Source organism: Cherax quadricarinatus, chromosome 41 (genome assembly GCF_038502225.1).
Source record: "Cherax quadricarinatus isolate ZL_2023a chromosome 41, ASM3850222v1, whole genome shotgun sequence".
NCBI classification, from domain to species: domain Eukaryota; kingdom Metazoa; phylum Arthropoda; class Malacostraca; order Decapoda; family Parastacidae; genus Cherax; species Cherax quadricarinatus.
Window position 1 is genome coordinate 30,935,580 of NC_091332.1, and position 21,591 is coordinate 30,957,170.

Genomic DNA, 21,591 nt, shown 5'->3' on the forward strand with positions numbered 1-21,591 from the left:
CTAGCTTGGGCCAGCAGGTGGTTAGGAACTGCCTAGCTTGGGCCAGTAGGTGACTAGGAACTGCCTACATTGGGCCAGCAGGTGACTAGGAACTGCCTAGCATGGGCCAGCAGGTGACTAGGAACTGCCTAGCATGGGCCAGTAGGTGACTAGGAACTGCCTAGCATGGGCCAGCAGGTGACTAGGAACTGCCTAGCATGGGCCAGCAGGTGACTAGGAACTGCCTAGCATGGGCCAGCAGGTGACTAGGTACTGCCTAGCATGGGCCAGAAGGTGACTAGGAACTGCCTAGCATGGGCCAGCAGGTGACTAGGAACTGCCTAGCATGGGCCAGCAGGTGACTAGGAACTGCCTAGCATGGGCCAGCAGGTGACTAGGAACTGCCTAGCATGGGCCAGCAGGTGACTAGGAACTGCCTAGCATGGGCCAGCAGGTGACTAGGAGCTGCCTAGCATGGGCCAGCAGGTGACTAGGAACTGCCTAGCATGGGCCAGCAGGTGAATAGGAACTGCCTAGCATGGGCCAGCAGGTGAATAGGAACTGCCTAGCATGGGCCAGCAGGTGACTAGGAACTGCCTAGCATGGGCCAGCAGGTGACTAGGAACTGCCTACATTGGGCCAGCAGGTGACTAGGAACTGCCTAGCATGGGCCAGTAGGTCAGTGCGTCATCGAGGGACTGTGTGTCTTATTTTCACTGGCGTCCATCACTCTTGTCCCCCAGGATGCGACCCACACCAGTCTACTTACACCCAGGTACCTATTTGCTTGCTAGGTGAGCGGGACAGCAGGTATGAGGAAACACGTCCAATGTTCCCACCCGTGCCGGGGATCGAATCACAGGCACTCAGTGTGTGAGGCGAGATCGTTGCCCACCTGACCAGGCTTCTTAAAGTTTTAATTATTATTATTACGACTCTATCTTAAATTATTCTATTGTCCTCTATAGGAGAATATTTCTGAGTCGAGGCCAATGGCACATTGTCTCCAGATTTAACTGGCTCACGAAATTGTAACGACCCGATTGCAAACAAACCCTATACCACACAGTGGTGGCCTATGCTAACCTTCCTATGATCCAGTGGCTAGCGCGTCGGTCTGGAGTTTCATGACTTTCTGGACGCGGGTTCTAACCCCACCCGTGGTACAGTTTGGCTTCTCCAGATTTAGGGGTAACGTTACAATATTTTTCCTCCAATATTTTTTCTCATTATTGTTTATTGGTAGTGGTAGCAAGAGGAATAATGTGATACTCAGTGGAACTGCTGTATCAAGAGGCAATAATGTGATACTCACTGGAACTGCTGTATCAAGAGGCAATAATGTGATACTCAGTGGAACTGCTGTATCAAGAGGAATAATGTGATACTCAGTGGAACTGCTGTATCAAGAGGCAATAATGTGATACTCACTGGAACTGCTGTATCAAGAGGCAATAATGTGATACTCACTGGAACTGCTGTATCAAGAGGCAATAATGTGATACTCAGTGGAACTGCTGTATCAAGAGGAATAATGTGATACTCAGTGGAACTGCTGTATCAAGAGGCAATAATGTGATACTCAGTGGAACTGCTGTATCAAGAGGCAATAATGTGATACTCAGTGGAACTGCTGTATCAAGAGGCAATAATGTGATACTCAGTGAAACTGCTGTATCAAGAGGCAATAATGTGATAATCAGTGGAACTGCTGTATCAAGAGGCATTAATGTGATACTCAGTGGAACTGCTGTATCAAGAGGCAATAATGTGATACTCAGTGGAACTGCTGTATCAAGGGGCAATAATGTGATACTCAGTGGAACTGCTGTATCAAGAGGCAATAATGTGATACTCAGTGGAACTGCTGTATCAAGAGGCAATAATGTGATACTCAGTGGAACTGCTGTATCAAGAGGCAATAATGTGATACTCAGTGGAACTGCTGTATCAAGAGGCAATAATGTGATACTCAGTGGAACTGCTGTATCAAGAGGCAATAATGTGATACTCAGTGGAACTGCTGTATCAAGAGGCAATAATGTGATACTCAGTGGAACTGCTGTATCAAGAGGCAATAATGTGATACTCAGTGGAACTGCTGTATCAAGAGGCAATAATGTGATACTCAGTGGAACTGCTGTATCAAGAGGCAATAATGTGATACTCAGTGGAACTGCTGTATCAAGAGGCAATAATGTGATACTCACTGAAGCTGCTGTATCAAGAGGCAATAATGTGATACTCAGTGGAACTGCTGTATCAAGAGGCAATAATGTGATACTCAGTGGAACTGCTGTATCAAGAGGCAATAATGTGATACTCACTGGAACTGCTGTATCAAGAGGCAATAATGTGATACTCAGTGGAACTGCTGTATCAAGAGCAATAATGTGATACTCAGTGGAACTGCTGTATCAAGAGGCAATAATGTGATACTCAGTGGAACTGCTGTATCAAGAGGCAATAATGTGATACTCAGTGGAACTGCTGTATCAAGAGGCAATAATGTGATACTCACTGGAACTGCTGTATCAAGAGGCAAACCTAAACATCTGTTTGTAATAAAATATTTGCTTATTAATGTGTTTATGTTTATGTGTTCAGTGGTCAGTCGTCACGTGAGGTCACAGACCCTGAGCTGCTTTGGGGATTAGCGTGGACAGTTACAAAGCATGGCTTGCTTCTGCAGTGTTTTAAAAATTGAGGTTGGAGAGTTGAAGGAGGAGGTCTTGCTTCTCCAGGAGGAGATTAGGAGGCTGAAGGTCCACCTCAATGGGTCTGGGAGAGAGTGTGAGGTGGCTGGAGTTGTGGGGAATGAGACTTCTAGCAGTGAGGTGCAGTCTGTCTCTCGCTGTGAGGAGGCTGTAGTTGGGGAGGTAGCAACGGCTACCAGCAGTGAGGTGTAGCCCAGCACCTGCTACAAGTGGCGAGTGGTTCACAGTAATGGGAGGCGCATCAGAGTAAGGAAAGTTAAGAGTGAAGATCTGAAGGTAGGAAATCGCTTCTCTGTTCTCCAGGATGAATGTACTTCAGTGGCCAGTGAAGGTAAGGGTACTACTGCCCCTGCTAATGGAGGTAAGCGCATTCTTGTGGTTGGTGACTCTCAGGTAAGATATATTGACCGTGCTTTTTGTAATAGGAATAAGATGAGAGATAGAGTGTGCTTCCCTGGAGCTGGTGTTGGGGACATTGTCAACAGGCTGGATAATATCATGTCAGGTAATGGGAACAAGCCCATTATCTGTCTCAGTGCTGGTGGAAATGATATTGGGAAGGGTAGGAGAGAAGAGCTGCTAGATAAGTACAGGTCAGCTATAGATTTCATTAAGTCTAAGGGAGGGATCCCAATCATATGTAGCATCTTGCCTAGAAGGGGAGTAGGAAATGAATGGTTGTCTAGGGCAATTGGTGTAAATTGCTGGCTACACAGATACTGCAAGGAACTTGCAATCCCATTCATTGACAACTGGAACAACTTTTATGGCAAACATGATATGTATGCAAGGGATGGGGTACATCTCTCTGGGGCAGGGGTGGTAGCACTTGCAGACACGATTGAGAAGGCCATTGGTGAAATGCCTTTGATTTTAAACTGATGGAAGATAGAGGTATGGGTGTGTGTGGGAAACAAGCAGGTTGCAACACTAGGGTTGGAAACAGTAAATGTATAAAAGGCATTCAGCATGAAGTTATAAATAAAGACAATAGATCAGGTCAGCAAACAAAGGGGGACAGCAGAGGGCAGCAAGGGACTAGCTCCCTTAAGGTTTACTATACTAATAGCAGGAGTGTAAGAAATAAGATAGATGAGCTAAGATTAATTGCAAGTGCAGGAAACATAGATATTATTGCTATAACAGAGACCTGGCTCAATCTGAAAGATAGAGAGATGCCCTCTGAATGTCACATACAAGGCTATAAATTATTCCACACTGACAGGGTCAACAGGAAAGATGGTGGAGTAGCGATGTATGTCAGAGACAATTTAAATTGTTGTGTTAGACAAGATATTAAATTAGAAGCGTCAGCCACTGAATCTGTTTGGTTACAGCTTCTCGAGGGCCGAGAAAAACTAATTTTGGGTGTGATTTACAGGGCCCCAAATCTTGATAGGGAGTGCAGTAAACTTCTATGGGACGAAATTCGTAAGGCATCTACATACGAAAATGTTGTGCTAATGGGAGATTTCAACTATAGACAGATTGACTGGAGCAATTTGACAGGAAATTTAGAGTCAGGTGACTTTCTTGATACGATCCAGGATTGTTTTTTAAAACAGTTTGTGACAGAGCCAACAAGGGGAAATAACCTCCTTGACTTGGTTCTTGTCAGTAGGGAAACACTAATTAATTATCTTGAGGTTAATGATGAGCTTGGGGAAAGTGATCACAAATCACTCAGTTTTAATATATCATGGAATTCCCCTAATAATGGCAATCAAGTCTCCGTCCCTGACTTTCGCTTGGCTGATTTCATAGGACTGAAAAATTACTTAGGTGGGCTGAACTGGAATGACCTGACTAAGGGTCAGGTAGGTGGTGATGGTTGCCGATATGATGCTTTCCAGGGCATAGTTCTAGCTGCTCAGTCAAATTATGTTCCAAATAGGGAAATCAGATCAAACAAAAATGATCCTAAATGGATGAACAATAGATTAAAATATCTGATTGGTCAAAAGAGAGGCATATATAGGCAAATCAAAAGAGGAGAGGGGCAATTAAGAAATCGATATATTCAGTTAAAGAGAGAAATAAAAAAGGGAATTAGAAAAGCAAAAAGAGATTATGAGGTTAAAGTTGCAAGACAATCGAAGACTAACCCAAAAGGATTCTTTCAGGTATACAGAAGTAAGATCAGGGACAAGATAGGCCCACTCAAAAGTTCCTCGGGTCAGCTCACTGGCAGTGATAAGGAAATGTGTAGAATTTTTAACACATACTTCCTCTCAGTTTTTACACAGGAGGATACCAGCGATATTCCAGTAATGATAAATTATGTAGAACAGGACGATAATAAACTGTGCACGATTAGGGTCACAAGTGACATGGTCCTTAGGCAAATAGATAAATTAAAACCTAACAAATCCCCAGGCCCTGATGAACTGTATGCAAGGGTTCTAAAGGAATGTAAAGAGGAGCTTAGCACACCTTTGGCTAATCTTTTCAACATATCACTACAAACTGGCATGGTGCCAGATAAGTGGAAAATGGCAAATGTGATACCTATTTTCAAAACAGGTGACAAGTCCTTAGCTTTGAACTATAGACCAATAAGCCTAACCTCCATAGTGGGAAAATTTATGGAATCAATAATTGCCGAGGCAGTTCGTAGCCACCTTGAAAAGCATAAATTATTCAACGAATCTCAGCATGGTTTTACAAAGGGGCGTTCCTGCCTTACGAATTTATTAACTTTTTTCACTAAGGTATTTGAGGAGGTAGATCTTGGTAATGAATATGATATTGTGTACATGGACTTCAGTAAGGCTTTTGACAGGGTCCCACATCAGAGACTATTGAGGAAAATTAAAGCACATGGAATAGGAGGAGAAATTTTTTCCTGGATAGAGGCATGGTTGACAAATAGGCAGCAGAGAGTTTGCATAAATGGGGAGAAATCAGAGTGGGGAAGCGTCACGAGCGGTGTTCCACAGGGGTCAGTGTTGGGCCCCCTGCTGTTCACAATCTACATAAACGACATAGATGAGGGCATAAAGAGCGACATCGGCAAGTTTGCCGATGACACCAAAATAGGCCGTCGAATTCATTCTGACGAGGACATTCGAGCACTCCAGGAAGATTTGAATAGACTGATGCAGTGGTCGGAGAAGTGGCAGATGCAGTTTAATATAGACAAATGCAAAGTTCTAAATGTTGGACAGGACAATAACCATGCCACATATAAACTAAATAATGTAGATCTTAATATTACGGATTGCGAAAAAGATTTAGGAGTTCTGGTTAGCAGTAATCTGAAACCAAGACAACAGTGCATAAGTGTTCGCAATAAAGCTAATAGAATCCTTGGCTTCATATCAAGAAGCATAAATAATAGGAGTCCTCAGGTTGTTCTTCAACTCTATACATCCTTGGTTAGGCCTCATTTAGATTATGCTGCACAGTTTTGGTCACCGTATTACAGAATGGATATAAATTCTCTGAAAAATGTACAAAGGAGGATGACAAAGTTGATCCCATGTATCAGAAACCTTCCCTATGAGGATAGACTAAGGGCCCTGAATCTACACTCTCTAGAAAGACGTAGAATTAGGGGGGATATGATTGAGGTGTATAAATGGAAGACAGGAATAAATAAAGGGGATGTAAATAGTGTGCTGAAAATATCTAGCCTAGACAGGACTCGCAGCAATGGTTTTAAGTTGGAAAAATTCAGATTCAGGAAGGATATAGGAAAGTACTGGTTTGGTAATAGAGTTGTGGATGAGTGGAACAAACTCCCGAGTACAGTTATAGAGGCCAGAACGTTGTGTAGCTTTAAAAATAGGTTGGATAAATACATGAGTGGATGTGGGTGGGTGTGAGTTGAACCTGATAGCTTGTGCTACCAGGTCGGTTGCCGTGTTCCTTCCTTAAGTCAATGTGACCTGACCTGACTAGGTTGGGTGCATTGGCTTAAGCCGGTAGGAGACTTGGACCTGCCTCGCATGGGCCAGTAGGCCTTCTGCAGTGTTCCTTCGTTCTTATGTTCTTATGTTCTTATTAACTACGTTTATGATAACATCCACTGTGGGCGAAACGTTGTCAATAAAAGATGACATTATGCTGCATTTGTGTCTTTTAGAGTTGCCGATTATACCATCCCTTGGCAGCTGTCAAGTGCGGGATTTACAGCCCATTGTTACTGTAACAGAAACAGATATGTAGTAACACACTGGGAGAAGTGTTCCATCTGGCACCTCCTTGACACATTTACTTTACTTATCAGTGTTTCAGATTGTGTTTATAATTGTTTATGTTAAATAAAAATGTCCTTTCCTTATCTTTTCCCTAACGGACCTAACCTATCCTACCCTAACCTTCCCTTAATAGGCCAAACCTATCAAACCTATCCTGCTCTATCGTTCCCTTAACCTACCCTAAATTTCCGGTAACCTTACCCTAACCTGACCTAGCCAACCCTGACTTTCCCCTAACTATCCCCTAACCTACTTAACCTGCCCCTAACCTGGTCTTGGAAGGCCGCGCGGAAGCGACTCCAGGTCAACTTCAGGTGAACCTAAACTAATTCCCGTCTAACTTAACCAAACCTTTATGTTGCATTAAAAAAGATACAATTTAGAGAGATGCAGGAAACCTGAAATGGTTGACGTTGAGCGAGACGCCAGTCACTGTCGTTGAGCGAGACACCAGTCACTGTCGTTGAGCGAGACACCAGTCACTGTCGTTGAGCGAGACACTAGTCAATGTCGTTGAGTGAGACGCCTGTCACTATCGTTGAGCGAGACACCAGTCAATGTCGTTGAGCGAGACACCAGTCACTGTAGTTGAGTGTGATGCCCGTCACTGTCGTTGAACGAGACGCCAGTCAGTGTCGTTGAGCGAGACGCCAGTCACTGACATTTATAAATGATAGTGTTGTTTGGGGTAATAAATGGATTAAAATCTTGTGGGTCAGGCTGGCGACTCGTGTCTTGGACCTCTACATCCTCCTGACTCACAATGCTCAACCCACAAGTTCCGGCTTATAGTACTCTACAATGACCAGGTATTCACCATCTCGACCCTCGATCTCCAATAGGTACAGGGGGTCAGGTCACTGTCTGTTTCCGCTAAAGGTCAGGTTCGCTTAACCTGAGTGGTCGCATGCGGCCAGGAAATTAGCGGAGGGTGTGAATTATCGCCCCTTGAGATCAATGAATGCGGCCCACCTCCTTAAATCCTGTTTATCGCCTCTGGGCCGCCTCGGAGGGTTAATAGTCAAGCCACCTAACAAAGCCAACCACTGTGGCTTATTTCCCCACCCCCTTCCCATTGATGTTGTCAGGTCCTCTTCCCCAGGATGCTACCCACAACACTCCATTAACTCACAAATGTCACTTTACTGCTAAGAGAACAGAGGCAACAGTGTTGGTACCGGAGTGTTGTGTTGCTTGATAGTGTTGGTACCGCTGTGTGTTGTTGTTTGTTAGTGTTGGTACCGCACTGTTGTGTTGCTTGGTAGTGTTGGTACCTCTGTGTTTCGTTGTCTGGTATTATACCTGGTATACCTGGAGAGGGTTTCGGGGAAGAACCCCCCTTCCCCGCGGCCCGGCCTACGACCAGGCCTCGTGGTGGATCAGAGTCTGCTCAACCAGACTGTTACTGCTGCCCGCATGTAAACCGACGTAAGAACCACAACCCGACTGGTCAGGTACTGATTTTAGGTGCCTGTCCAACGCCTTCTTGAAGACAGCCAGGGGTCTTTTGGTAATCCCCCTTATGTGTGCTGGAGGCAGTTGAACAGTCTTGGGCCCCGGGCACTTATTGTGTTGTCTCTCAATGTACTCGTGTCACTCCTGCTTTTCAGAGGGGGAATTTTGCATCTCCTGCCGAGTCTTTTGCTTTCATAGGGAGTGATTTGCGTGTGTAACTTTGGTACTAATCCCTTTATGATTTTCCAAGTGTATATTATCATGTATCTTTCTCGCCTGCGTTTCAAAGAATACAAATTATGGGACTTTAACCGTTCCCAGTAATATAGCTGCTTTATCATACTTATGCGCGTCATGAAAGTTCTCTGTACACTCTCCAGGTGTGCGATATCTCCAGCCTTGAAGGGGGCAGTTAGTGTACATCAGTATTCCAGCCTAGAGAGTAAAAGCGATTTGAAGAGAATCATCATGGGCTTGGCGTCCCTAGGTTTGAAGGTTCATATTATCTATCCTATCACTTTTCTAGCAGATGAGGTAGATACATTGTTGTGGTCTTTGAAGGTGAGATCCTCTGACATTATCACTCCCAGGTCCTTCACATTACTTTTCGCTCTATTGCATGGTTAAAATTTGTCGTATACCCTGACTCAGTTTTAATTTCCTGAAGGTTTCCATATCTGAGTAGTTGAAATTTCTCTTTAATGAACTTCATATCGACTCATGAAATCGTAATGCCACGATTGCAAACAAACCATACCACGGGCGGGGATAGAACCCGCGGTCATAGAGTCTCAAAACTCCAGACCGTCGCGTTAGCCACTGGACCAGCTAGCCACAATAAGATTCGTCCAACTAGGTATATTTCTACACCATAGGAAGGTTAGCATAGCCACCACTGTGACCACCACTGTGGCTAACGCGACGGTCTGGAGTTTTGAGACTCTCTGACCTCGGGTTCAATCCCCGCCCGTGGAATGGTTTAACTTCATATCGTTTTGAGTGGCCCATTTAAAGATTTGGTTGATGTCCTCTTGGAGTCTCGCAGTGTCCTCGATGGAGGTCACTGTCATGGTGATCCAGGTGTCATCCACGAAGAAAGACACGGAGCTATAACTAACATCTCTGTCTGTGTCAGATATGAGGATGAGGAACAGGATGGGAGCGAGTGCTGTGCCTTGTGGAACAGAGTTTTCACTGTAGCTGCCTCAGACTTGACTCTGTTTCTATTACTCTGAGATCTGATAGAAAGTTATGGTACCGCTGTGTTGTGTTGCTTGGTAGTGTTGGTACTGTTGTGTTGCTTGGTAGTGTTGGTACTGTTGTGTTGCTTGGTAGTGTTGGTACTGCTGTTTTGTAATAATGTTGGTAGAATTACCGACAATAAGTAAAGTAAAAGGACACAAGTGCAACTAATGTGACATTCATTGTGGCAACGTTTCGCTCCTGGAGAGCGAAACGTTGCCACAATAAAATGTCACATTAGTTGCACTTGTGTCCTTTTACTTTACACATTGTTGTTTTATTTGGTAGTGTTGGTGCTTCTTTGTATTGTTGTTTGGTAGTGTTGGTACTCTTGTGTAGCTTTAAAGTGTTGGTACTGCTGTGTTGTTTGGTAGTGTTGGTACTGCTGTGTTATTTGGTAGTGTTGGTACTGCTGTGTTGTTTGGTAGTGTTGGTACTGCCGTGTTGTTTGGTAGTGTTGGTACTGCCGTGTTGTTTGGTAGTGTTGGTACTCTTGTGTAGCTTTAAAGTGTTGGTACTGCTGTGTTATTTGGTAGTGTTGGTACTGCTGTGTTGTTTGGTAGTCTTGGTACTGCCGTGTTGTTTGGTAGTGTTGGTACTGCCGTGTTGCTTGGTAGTGTTGGTACTGCTGTGTTGTTTGGTAGTGTTGGTACTGTTGTGTTGTTTGGTAGTGTTGTTACTGCTGTGTTGTTTGGTAGTGTTGGTACTGCTGTGTTGTTTGGTAGTGTTGGTACTGTTGTGTTGTTTGGTAGTGTTGGTACTGCTGTTTTGTTTGGTAATGTTGGTACTGTTGTGTTGTTTGGTAGTGTTGGTACTGCTGTGTTGTTTGGTAATGTTGGTACTGTTGTGTTGTTTGGTAGTGTTGGTACTGCTGTGTTGTTTGTTAGTGTTGGTATTGCTGTGTTGTTTGGTAGTGTTGGTACTGCCGTGTTGTTTGGTAGTGTTGGTACTGCTGTGTTGTTTGTTAGTGTTGGTACTGCCGTGTTGTTTGGTAGTGTTGGTACTGCTGTGTTGTTTGGTAGTGTTGGTACTGCCGTGTTGTTTGGTAGTGTTAGTACTGCCGTGTTGTTTGGTAGTGTTGGTACTGCTGTGTTGTTTGGTAGTGTTGGTACTGCCGTGTTGTTTGGTAGTGTTGGTACTGCCGTGTTGTTTGGTAGTGTTGGTACTGCCGTGTTGTTTGGTAGTGTTGGTTCTGCCGTGTTGTTTGGTAGTGTTGGTACTGTTGTGTTGTTTGGTAGTGTTGGTACTGTTGTGTTGTTTGGTAGTGTTGGTACTGCTGTGTTGTTTGGTAGTGTTGGTACTGCTGTGTTGTTTGGTAGTGTTGGTACTGCTGTGTTGTTTGGTAGTGTTGGTACTGCTGTGTTGTTTGGTAGTGTTGGTACTGCTGTGTTGTTTGGTAGTGATGGTACTGCCGTGTTGTTTGGTAGTGTTGGTACTGCTGTATTGTTTGGTAGTGTTGGTACTGCCGTGTTGTTTGGTAGTGTTGGTACTGCTGTGTTGTCTGGTAGTGTTGGTACTGCTGTGTTGTTTTGTAGTGTTGGTACTGTTGTGTTGTTTGGTAGTGTTGGTACTGCTGTGTTGTTTGGTAGTGTTGGTACTGCCGTGTTGTTTGGTAGTGTTGGTACTGCTGTGTTGTTTGGTAGTGTTGGTACTGCTGTGTTGTTTGGTAGTGTTGGTACTGCCGTGTTGTTTGGTAGTGTTGGTACTGCTGTGTTGTTTGGTAGTGTTGGTACTGTTGTGTTGTTTGGTAGTGTTGGTACTGTTGTGTTGTTTGGTAGTGTTGGTACTGTTGTGTTGTTTGGTAGTGTTGGTACTGTTGTGTTGTTTGGTAGTGTTGGTACTGTTGTGTTGTTTGGTAGTGTTGGTACTGCTGTGTTGTTTGGTAGTGTTGGTACTGCTGTGTTGTTTGGTAGTGATGGTACTGCCGTGTTCTTTGGTAGTGTTGGTACTGCTGTATTGTTTGGTAGTGTTGGTACTGCCGTGTTGTTTGGTAGTGTTGGTACTGCTGTGTTGTCTGGTAGTGTTGGTACTGCTGTGTTGTTTTGTAGTGTTGGTACTGTTGTGTTGTTTGGTAGTGTTGGTACTGCTGTGTTGTTTGGTAGTGTTGGTACTGCCGTGTTGTTTGGTAGTGTTGGTACTGCTGTGTTGTCTGGTAGTGTTGGTACTGCTGTGTTGTTTGGTAGTGTTGGTACTGCCGTGTTGTTTGGTAGTGTTGGTACTGCCGTGTTGTTTGGTAGTGTTGGTACTGCCGTGTTGTTTGGTAGTGTTGGTACTGCCGTGTTGTTTGGTAGTGTTGGTTCTGCCGTGTTGTTTGGTAGTGTTGGTCCTGTTGTGTTGTTTGGTAGTGTTGGTACTGTTGTGTTGTTTGGTAGTGTTGGTACTGCTGTGTTGTTTGTTAGTGTTGGTACTGCTGTGTTGTTTGGTAGTGTTGGTACTGCTGTGTTGTTTGGTAGTGTTGGTACTGCTGTGTTGTTTGGTAGTGTTGGTACTGCTGTGTTGTTTGGAAGTGTTGGTACTGCTGTGTTGTTTGGTAGTGTTGGTACTGCCGTGTTGTTTGGTAGTGTTGGTACTGCTGTGTTGTTTGTTAGTGTTGGTACTGCCGTGTTGTTTGGTAGTGTTGGTACTGCTGTGTTGTTTTGTAGTGTTGGTACTGTTGTGTTGTTTGGTAGTGTTGGTACTGCTGTGTTGTTTGGTAGTGTTGGTATTGCTGTGTTGTTTGTTAGTGTTGGTACTGCTGTGTTGTTTGGTAGTGTTGGTACTGCTGTGTTGTTTGTTAGTGTTGGTACTGCCGTGTTGTTTGGTAGTGTTGGTACTGCTGTGTTGTTTGGTAGTGTTGGTACTGCTGTGTTGTTTGGTAGTGTTGGTACTGCTGTGTTGTTTGGTAGTGTTGGTACTGCTGTGTTGTTTGTTAGTGTTGGTACTGCTGTGTTGTTTGGTAGTGTTGGTACTGCTGTTTTGTTTGGAAGTGTTGGTACTGCTGTGTTGTTTGGTAGTGTTGGTACTGCTGTGTTGTTCTCTTTGGTAGTGATAGTACTACTGTGTTGTGCTTTTTGGTACTGTTGGTACTTCTGTGTTGTGATCTTTGGTTGTGAGGGTACTATGTCGTGTTGTTGGTAGTGTTGGTACTACTGTGTTGTGATCTTTGGTAGTGTTGGTACAATTTCTTTATAAGCTCCTCAAGTCACTTTGTGATAAACCAAGCTGTAGTTGTCACCATGACCTACATGCTGCCAGCAGCAGCAGCCTGGTTGATCACGCCTTGACGGCGCTACGCAGTATATGTAATGTTCGTTAATATTTAATGAAATGTGAATTTTTTATTGAATACTCAGTGTAACTCTAGTATACTCAGTGTAACTCTAGTATACTCAGTGTAACTCAAGAATACTCAGTGTAACTCTAGCACACTCAGTGTTACTCTCGTATACTCAGTGTAACTCTAGTATACTCAGTGTAACTCTGGAATACTCAGCTTAAATAGTATATTCATTTTAACTCTGGTATACTCAGTGCAACTCTAATATACTCAGTGTAACACTAGTATACTCAGTGTAACTCTCGTATACTCAGTGTAACTCTGAAATACTCAGTGTAACTCTAGTATACTCATGTTACAAAAAACGCGATTCTAAAAGCTTAGAGATCTCCAGTGAATACTAGAAAGGACTGCCCTTCCAGCATCCAGCCTGTTACTGGGTTTTCGTAACAAGTAGTCAGTATCCTTGTCCAATTATCCATTAGAAATCAGTATGATTCAATAGTGCTTCAGGATTACAACTGGTAGGCTACTAACTAGAGAAATTAAAATTTAATAACTTTATTAAGTCTAGAGGTATATTATCAAATTAAATTAAATTAAATTAATCACAATAATCAAAATAATATCACTTTTCTCGTTTACAGTATTATTGTGTTGAAAGCACATATCACATTATCATTCTTAAGTACCGTCTGGTACATTTAACATTTAATAAGATATTACAAATATGTACAAGTTTGTGTATGTGTGTAAGTGCTCTAAGTAGTTCGCTATGTCTCAAGACTCGACTAGACTTAAACAAGTGACTGACAAAGTCCTTAAATAAACTAACTTCTTGACCGACTGGCAACCAGAACAGTCTGCTGGAACAACAAAACGACTGATAAGCCGAACAACAATATAACAAGCAACTGCGACACAGAATCAGGAACAAGGAGATAATATAACGACAGCTAGTAGATACCATCAGCAGATCCTCCACAAAAGTCACAAAACTCCCATAATACTGAATCTAAGTTCAGCATAAGAAAATACCCGACTGTGATCATACACAGACACCAGTACAAATTAAGTCAGAAGCAACAGCTCAGGACCTGAGATGCTCGGAGAGTCTAAGCGACACACAACCTCAGTACAACGTCGAAAATCACTAAGTCTATACAATGTTCTGTGAACAGAGTTCTACAGAACTAACAAGAATAATGAGACAGACACTCTGTCCAACCACCAAGAGAGTCTCGAGCAGACTGAATACTTCACGAGAGGTGAGGACACCCTCCCTCGATCACGTGATAGCCCCGTGGACAGCACAGCTCAGAAGCCGGCAGTATAACGAGCAACAAGCGATAATTACAGTAGTTTGACAATCAAGACTTGAACTGAGCACATAATATGTTACATCCTAACAACATAAGTCAAATAACAATATAAAGCAATACATTTACGATTTAGCTATTATCGCAAATATAAGCAATATAAAATTATATGAAAAGGTAATATACATTATATATATATACATAATAATCATTGTAACCCATTCAGGGGTTGCAACAACTCAGCGTAACTCTGGTATACTCAGTGTAACTTTAGTAAAGTCAGTGTAACTCTGGTATACTCAGTGTAACTAGTATACTCAGTGTAACTCTGGTATACTCAGTGTAAATAGTACACTTATTGAAACTCTGGTATACTCAGTGAAACTAGTACACTCAGTCCGACTCTAGTATACTCAGCGTAACTCTGGTATACTCAGTGCAACTCTAATATACTCAGTGTAACACTGATATAATCAGTGCAACTCTAGTATAAATGAGAGCAACTCTGGTATACTCAACGTAACTCTGGTATACTCAGTGTAACTTTAATATACTCAGTGTAACTCTGGTATATTCAGTGTAACTCTGGTATACTTAGCTTGACAATGGCATACTCAGTGTAATTCTAATATACTCAATGGAACTCTACTATACTCAGTGTGACTCTGGTATACTCAGTGTAACTCTAGTATACTCAGTGTAATTCTATTATACTCAGTGCAACTGTAGTATACTCAGTGTAACTCTGGTACACCCAGTGTAACTAGTATACTCAGTGTAACTTTGGTATACTCAGTGTAGCTAGTACACTCAGTGTAACTCTGATATACTCCGTGAAACTAGTATACTCAGTGTAACTCTAATATACTCAGTGTAACTCTGGTATATTCAGCGTAACTTTGGTATACTTAGCGTAACTCTGGTATACACAGTGTAACTCTAGTATACTCATTGTAACTCTGGTATACTCAGTGTAACTAGTATATTCTGTAACTCTAGTATACTCAGTGTAATTCTAGTATAGTTAGTGTAAATCATGTATACTCAGTGTAACAAGTATATTCAGTGTGACTCAATTATACTCAATGTAACTCCTCTGGTAAACTCAGTGTAACTCTGGAATACTCGGTGTAACTCTGGTATACTCAGGGAAACTCTGGTATAATCAGTGTAACTAGTATATTCAGTGTAACTCTAGTATACTTAGTGTAACTCTGGTATACTCAGTGTAAATCTTGCATACTCAGTTCAACCAGTATATTCTGTGTAACTCTGGAATACTCAGTGTAACCCTAGTATACTCAGTGTAACTCTGGTATACTCAGTGCAACTCTAGTATACTCAGTGTAACTCTGGTATACTCAGTGTAACGCTAGTATACTCAGTGTATCCCTGGTATACTCAGAGTAACTCTAGTATACTCAGTGTAACTGGTATACGCAGTGTAACTATAGCATACTAAGTGCAACTCTGGTATACTCAGTGTAACTAGTATACTCGGTGTAACTAGTGTACTCACTCAGTGTAACTTTGGTATACTCAGTGTAACTAGCACGCTCAGTGTAACTCTGGTATACTCAGTGTAACTCTAGTATATTCAGTGTAACTCTAGTATACTCAGTGTAACTCTGCTATATTCAGTGTAACTCTAGTATACTCAGTGTAACACTGGTATACTCAGTGTAACTAGTATATTCAGTGTAACTCTAGTATACTCAGTGTAACTCTGCTATATTCAGCGTAAATTTTGTATACTCAGTGTAACTAGTATATTCAGTGCAACTCTAGTATACTCAATGTAACTCTAGCAAACACAGTGTAACTATTATACTCAGTGTAACTTTATTATACTCAGTGTAACTCTAGTAAACTCAGTGTAACTCTAGTGTCCTCAGTGTAACTCTAGTGTCCTCAGTGTAACTCTAGTGTCCTCAGTGTAACTCTAGTGTCCTCAGTGTAACTAGAATACTCAGTGTAACTAGGATACACAGCGTATCTCTAGTATGCTCAGTGTAACTGTGGTATGACTATCAAATGGTATATAATACCGACAGGTTGGTAGATAAGACACATAGGCAACATTTAGGCAACTTTATTCCGAAACGTTTCGCCCGCACAGTAGGCTTCTTCAGTCGAGTACAGAAAGTAGGCAGGAGCAGTAGAGATGTGAAGACGATGTAATCAGTCCATCACCCTCGAAGTCGTAGACTTTAGGTTGTAAGTCCCTCAGCCTGGAGAAGTTCTGTTCCAAAGTCTGGAACTAACTGTTAGTTAACGTTTCGCCTACTGTGTAGGCGAAACGTTTCGGAATAAAGTTGCCTAAATGCTGCCTATGTGTCTTATCTACGTAATTGTGGTATACTCAGTGTAACTCTGATATATTCAGTGTAACTAGCATATTCATTGTAACTCTAGTGCACACAGCGTAATTCTGGTTGTCATGTATGGTGGGGGGTTTGTTGGACTGTTTGTAATAGGGGGATTTGGGATTAAGGGTGTGTGTGGGAAACAAGCAGGTTGCAACACTAGGGTTGGAATCAGTAAATGTATAAAAGGCATTCAGCATGAAGTTATAAATAAAGACAATAGATCAGGTCAGCAAACAAAGGGGGACAGCAGAGGGCAGCAAGGGACTAGCTCCCTTAAGGTTTACTATACTAATAGCAGGAGTGTACGAAATAAGATAGATGAGTTAAGATTAATTGCAAGTGCAGGAAACATAGTTATTATTGCTATAACAGAGACCTGGCTCAATCTGAAAGATAGAGAGATGCCCTCTGAATGTCACATACAAGGCTATAAATTATTCCACACTGACAGGGTCAACTGGAAAGGTGGTGGAGTAGCGATGTATGTCAGAGACAATTTAAATTGTTGTGTTAGACAAGATATTAAATTAGAAGCGTCAGCCACTGAATCTGTTTGGTTACAGCTTCTCGAGGGCCGAGAAAAACTAATTTTGGGTGTGATTTACAGGGCCCCAGATCTTGATAGGGAGTGCAGTAAACTTCTATGGGACGAAATTCGTAAGGCATCTACATACGAAAATGTTGTGGTAATGGGAGATTTCAACTATAGACAGATTGACTGGAGCAATTTGACAGGAAATTTAGTCAGGTGACTTTCTTGATACGATCCAGGATTGTTTTTTAAAACAGCTTGTGACAGAGCCAACTAGGGGAAATAACCTCCTTGACTTGGTTCTTGCCAGTAGGGAAACACTAATTAATAATCTTGAGGTTAATGATGAGCTTGGGGAAAGTGATCACAAATCACTCAGTTTTAATATATCGTGGAATTCCCCTAATAATGGCAATCAAGTCTCTGTCCCTGACTTCCACTAGGCTGATTTCATAGGACTGAAAAATTACTTAGGTGGGCTGAACTGGAATGACCTGACTAAGGGTCAGGTAGGTGGTGATGGTTGCCGATATGACGCTTTCCAGGGCATAGTTCTAGCTGCTCAGTCAAATTATGTTCCAAATAGGGAAATCAGATCAGACAAAAATGATCCTATATGGATGAACAATAGATTAAAATATCTAATTGGTCAAAAGAGAGGCATATACAGGCAATTCAAAAGAGGAGAGGGGCAATTAAGAAATCGATATATTAAGTTAAAGAGAGAAATAAAAAAAGGAATTAGAAAAGCAAAAAGAGATTATGAGGTTAAAGTTGAAAGAGATTCGAAGACTAACCCAAAAGGATTCTTTCAGGTATACAGAAGTAAGATCAGGGACAAAATAGGCCCACTCAAAAGTTCCTCGGGTCAGCTCACTGACAGTGATAAGGAAATGTGTAGAATTTTTAACACATACTTCCTCTCAGTTTTTACACAGGAGGATACCAGCGATATTCCAGAAATGATAAATTATGTGGAACAGGACGATAATAAACTGTGCACGATTAGGGTCACAAGTGACATGGTCCTTAGGCAAATAGATAAATTAAAACCTAACAAATCCCCAGGCCCTGATCAACTGTATGCAATGGTGTGATGAATGGTTTGAAAAACCGACAAGTTGAAGATTGAGACACTTATGCAGCATATGGGAATCTTTATTCAGGAAACGTTTCGCCACTGTGTGGCGAAACGTTTCCTGAATAAAGATTCCCATATGCTGCATAAGTGTCTCATGTATGCAATGGTTCTAAAGGAATGTAAAGAGGAGCTTAGCAAACCTTTGGCTAATCTTTTCAACATATCACTACAAACTGGCATTGTGCCAGATAAGTGGAAAATGGCAAACGTGATACCTATTTTCAAAGCAGGTGACAGGTCCTTACCTTCGAACTATAGACCAATTAGCCTAACCTCCATAGTGGGAAAATTTATGGAATCAATAATTGCCGAGGCAGTTCGTAGTCACCTTGAAAAGCATAAATTAATCAACGAATCTCAGCATGGTTTTACAAAGGGGCATTCCTGCCTTACGAATTTATTAATTTTTTTCACTTAGGTATTTGAGGAGGTAGATCATGGTAATGAATAAGATATTGTGTATATGGACTTCAGTAAGGCTTTTGACAGGGTCCCACATCAAAGACTATTGAGGAAAATTAAGGCACATGGAATAGGAGAATTTTTTTCCTGGATAGAGGCATGGTTGACAAATAGGCAGCAGAGAGTTTGCATAAATGGGGAGAAATCAGAGTGGGGAAGCGTCACGAGCGGTGTTCCACAAGGGTCAGTGTTGGGCCCCCTGGTGTTCACAATCTACATAAACGACATAGATGAGGGCATAAAGAGCGACATCGGCAAGTTTGCCGATGACACCAAAATAGGCCGTCGAATTCATTCTGAAGAGGACATTAGAGCACTCCATTAAGATTTGAGTAGACCGATACAGTGGTCGGAGAGGTAGCAGATGCAGTTTAATATAGACAAATGCAAAGTTCTAAATGTTGGACAGGACAATAACCATGCCACATTGTGTACGAATGGTATATAATACCGACAAGATGAGAGTAAGACACATGTGCAACATCTGGGTATCTTTATTGTAGACGTTTCGCCATCCAGTGGCTTTATCAATACAAATTCTAGGACATAACTTGAAGACAGTAGAACTATGTACATAGTTCTACTGTCTTCAAGTTATGTCCTAGAATCTGTATTGATAAAGCCACTGGATGGCGAAACGTCTACAATAAAGATACCCAGATGTTGCACATGTGTCTTACTCTCAACCATGCCACATATAAACTAAATAATGTAGATCTTAATATTACAGATTGCGAAAAAGATTTAGGAGTTCTGGTTAGCAGTAATCTGAAACCAAGACAACAGTGCATAAGTGTTCGTAATAAAGCTAATAGAATCCTTGGCTTTATATCAAGAAGCATAAATAATAGGAGTCCTCAGGTTGTTCTTCAACTCTATACATCCTTGGTTAGGCCTCATTTAGATTATGCTGGACAGTTTTGGTCACCGTATTACAGAATGGATATAAATGCTCTGGAAAATGTACAAAGGAGGATGACAAAGTTGATCCCATGTATCAGAAACCTTCCCTATGAGGATAGAATGAGGGCCCTGAATCTGCACTCTCTAGAAAGACGTGGAATTAGGGGGGATATGATTGAGGTGTATAAATGGAAGACAGGAATATATAAAGGGGATGTAAATAGTGTGCTGAAAATATCTAGCCTAGACAGGACTCGCAGCAATGGTTTTAAGTTAGAAAAATTCAGATTCAGGAAGGATATAGGAAAGTACTGGTTTGGTAATAGAGTTGTGGATGAGTGGAACAAACTTCCAAGTACAGTCATAGAGGCCAGAACGTTGTGCAGCTTTAAAAATAGGTTGGGTAAATACATGAGTGGGTGTGGGTGGGTGTGAGTTGGACCTGATTAGCTTGTGCTACCAGGACGGTTGCCGTGTTCCTCCCTTAAGTCAAGGTGACCTGACCTGACTAGATTGGGTGCATTGGCTTAAGCTGGTAGGAGACTTGGACCTGCCTCGCATGGGCCAGTAGGCCTTCTGCAGTGTTCCTTCGTTCTTATGTTCTTATGTAGGCGGGGGATAGGCAAAGCTAAGTGGTCGGAGAGATTATGAACGGAGTTGGTGACGGAGTTGGAGGTAAGTAATGTGAGGTCACTGGTGACTATACCATCACCTCTCATACTGTAGATGAATGGTTCACAGAACCGACACGTTGATAAATTAGACACATGTGCAACTCTTGGGTATGATGAATGGTTTTGAAAACCGACAAGTTGAAGAATTGAGACACTTATGCAACACATGGGAATCTTTATTGAAGAAACGTTTCGCCACACAGTGGCTTCATCAGTCCATATACAGGAGAAACTTGAAGAACAGGAGGAGAATGAGGTAATCAGTCCCTCAACCTTGAGTCGATGTGTTCAGTCCATCAATCTTGAATAGAATACAGCATACGTGCTGAGAAGCAGCTTATAAACCGTAGGTAGGAGAGGTGCAGCAGTTGTAGGTGGTGTCACATTTGAGGAACTGATTACCTCATTCTCCTCCTGTTCTTCAAGTTTCTCCTGTGTATGAACTGATGAAGCCACTGTGTGGCGAAACGTTTCCTTAAATAAAGATACCCAAGAGTTGCACATGTGTCTAATTTATCACCTCTCATACTGCTCACCCTCTCACTACTTGAAATAATGAATAAAATAGCAAATAACAGGGACAGTGAATATTACTATTCTACTGAAACACAGTTTATTATTAAGTCTTTGTACAATAATATATTTGGGAACAAGAGTACATTATTGTGATTTAGATAAATGGGGTGGTACATATAAGCAGTGAGACAGGGAATACAATTAACTTGATGAAAATGAATATAACTTACAATATTCACAAATAACCCGCACATAAAAGAGAGAAGCTTACGACGACGTTTCGGTCCGACTAGTGTGACTGTCAATGGTCCAAGTCGGACCGAAACGTCGTCGTAAGCTTCTCTCTTTTATGTGCGGGTTATTTGTGTATCGTTCCAGTCACTGTATTGTGCCTTTTTGTTATTAACTTACAATATAGTTCAGAGGACAGTTCACCAAAGGAACTCAGCCACAGGTCCCAAGACCTACGCAGCCGAGTACTGCTCCGAGCCAGTACTCTGCCCACTGTCTCCAACAGTCTCCTCCAGAGACTTAAGAACACTGAAGCAAGCCTACTGGCCCATGCGAGGCAGGTCCAAGTCTCATACCGGCTTACGCCAATGCACCCAACCTAGTCAGGTCAGGTCACATTCACTTAAGGAAGGAACACGGCAACTAACCTAGTAGCACAAGCTAATCAGGTCTAACTCGCACCCACCCACACCCACTCATGTATTTATCTAGCCTATTTTTAAAGCTACACAACGTTATAGCCTCTATAACTGTACTCGGGAGTTTGTTCCACTCATCCACAGCTCTATTACCAAACCCGTACTTTCCTATAT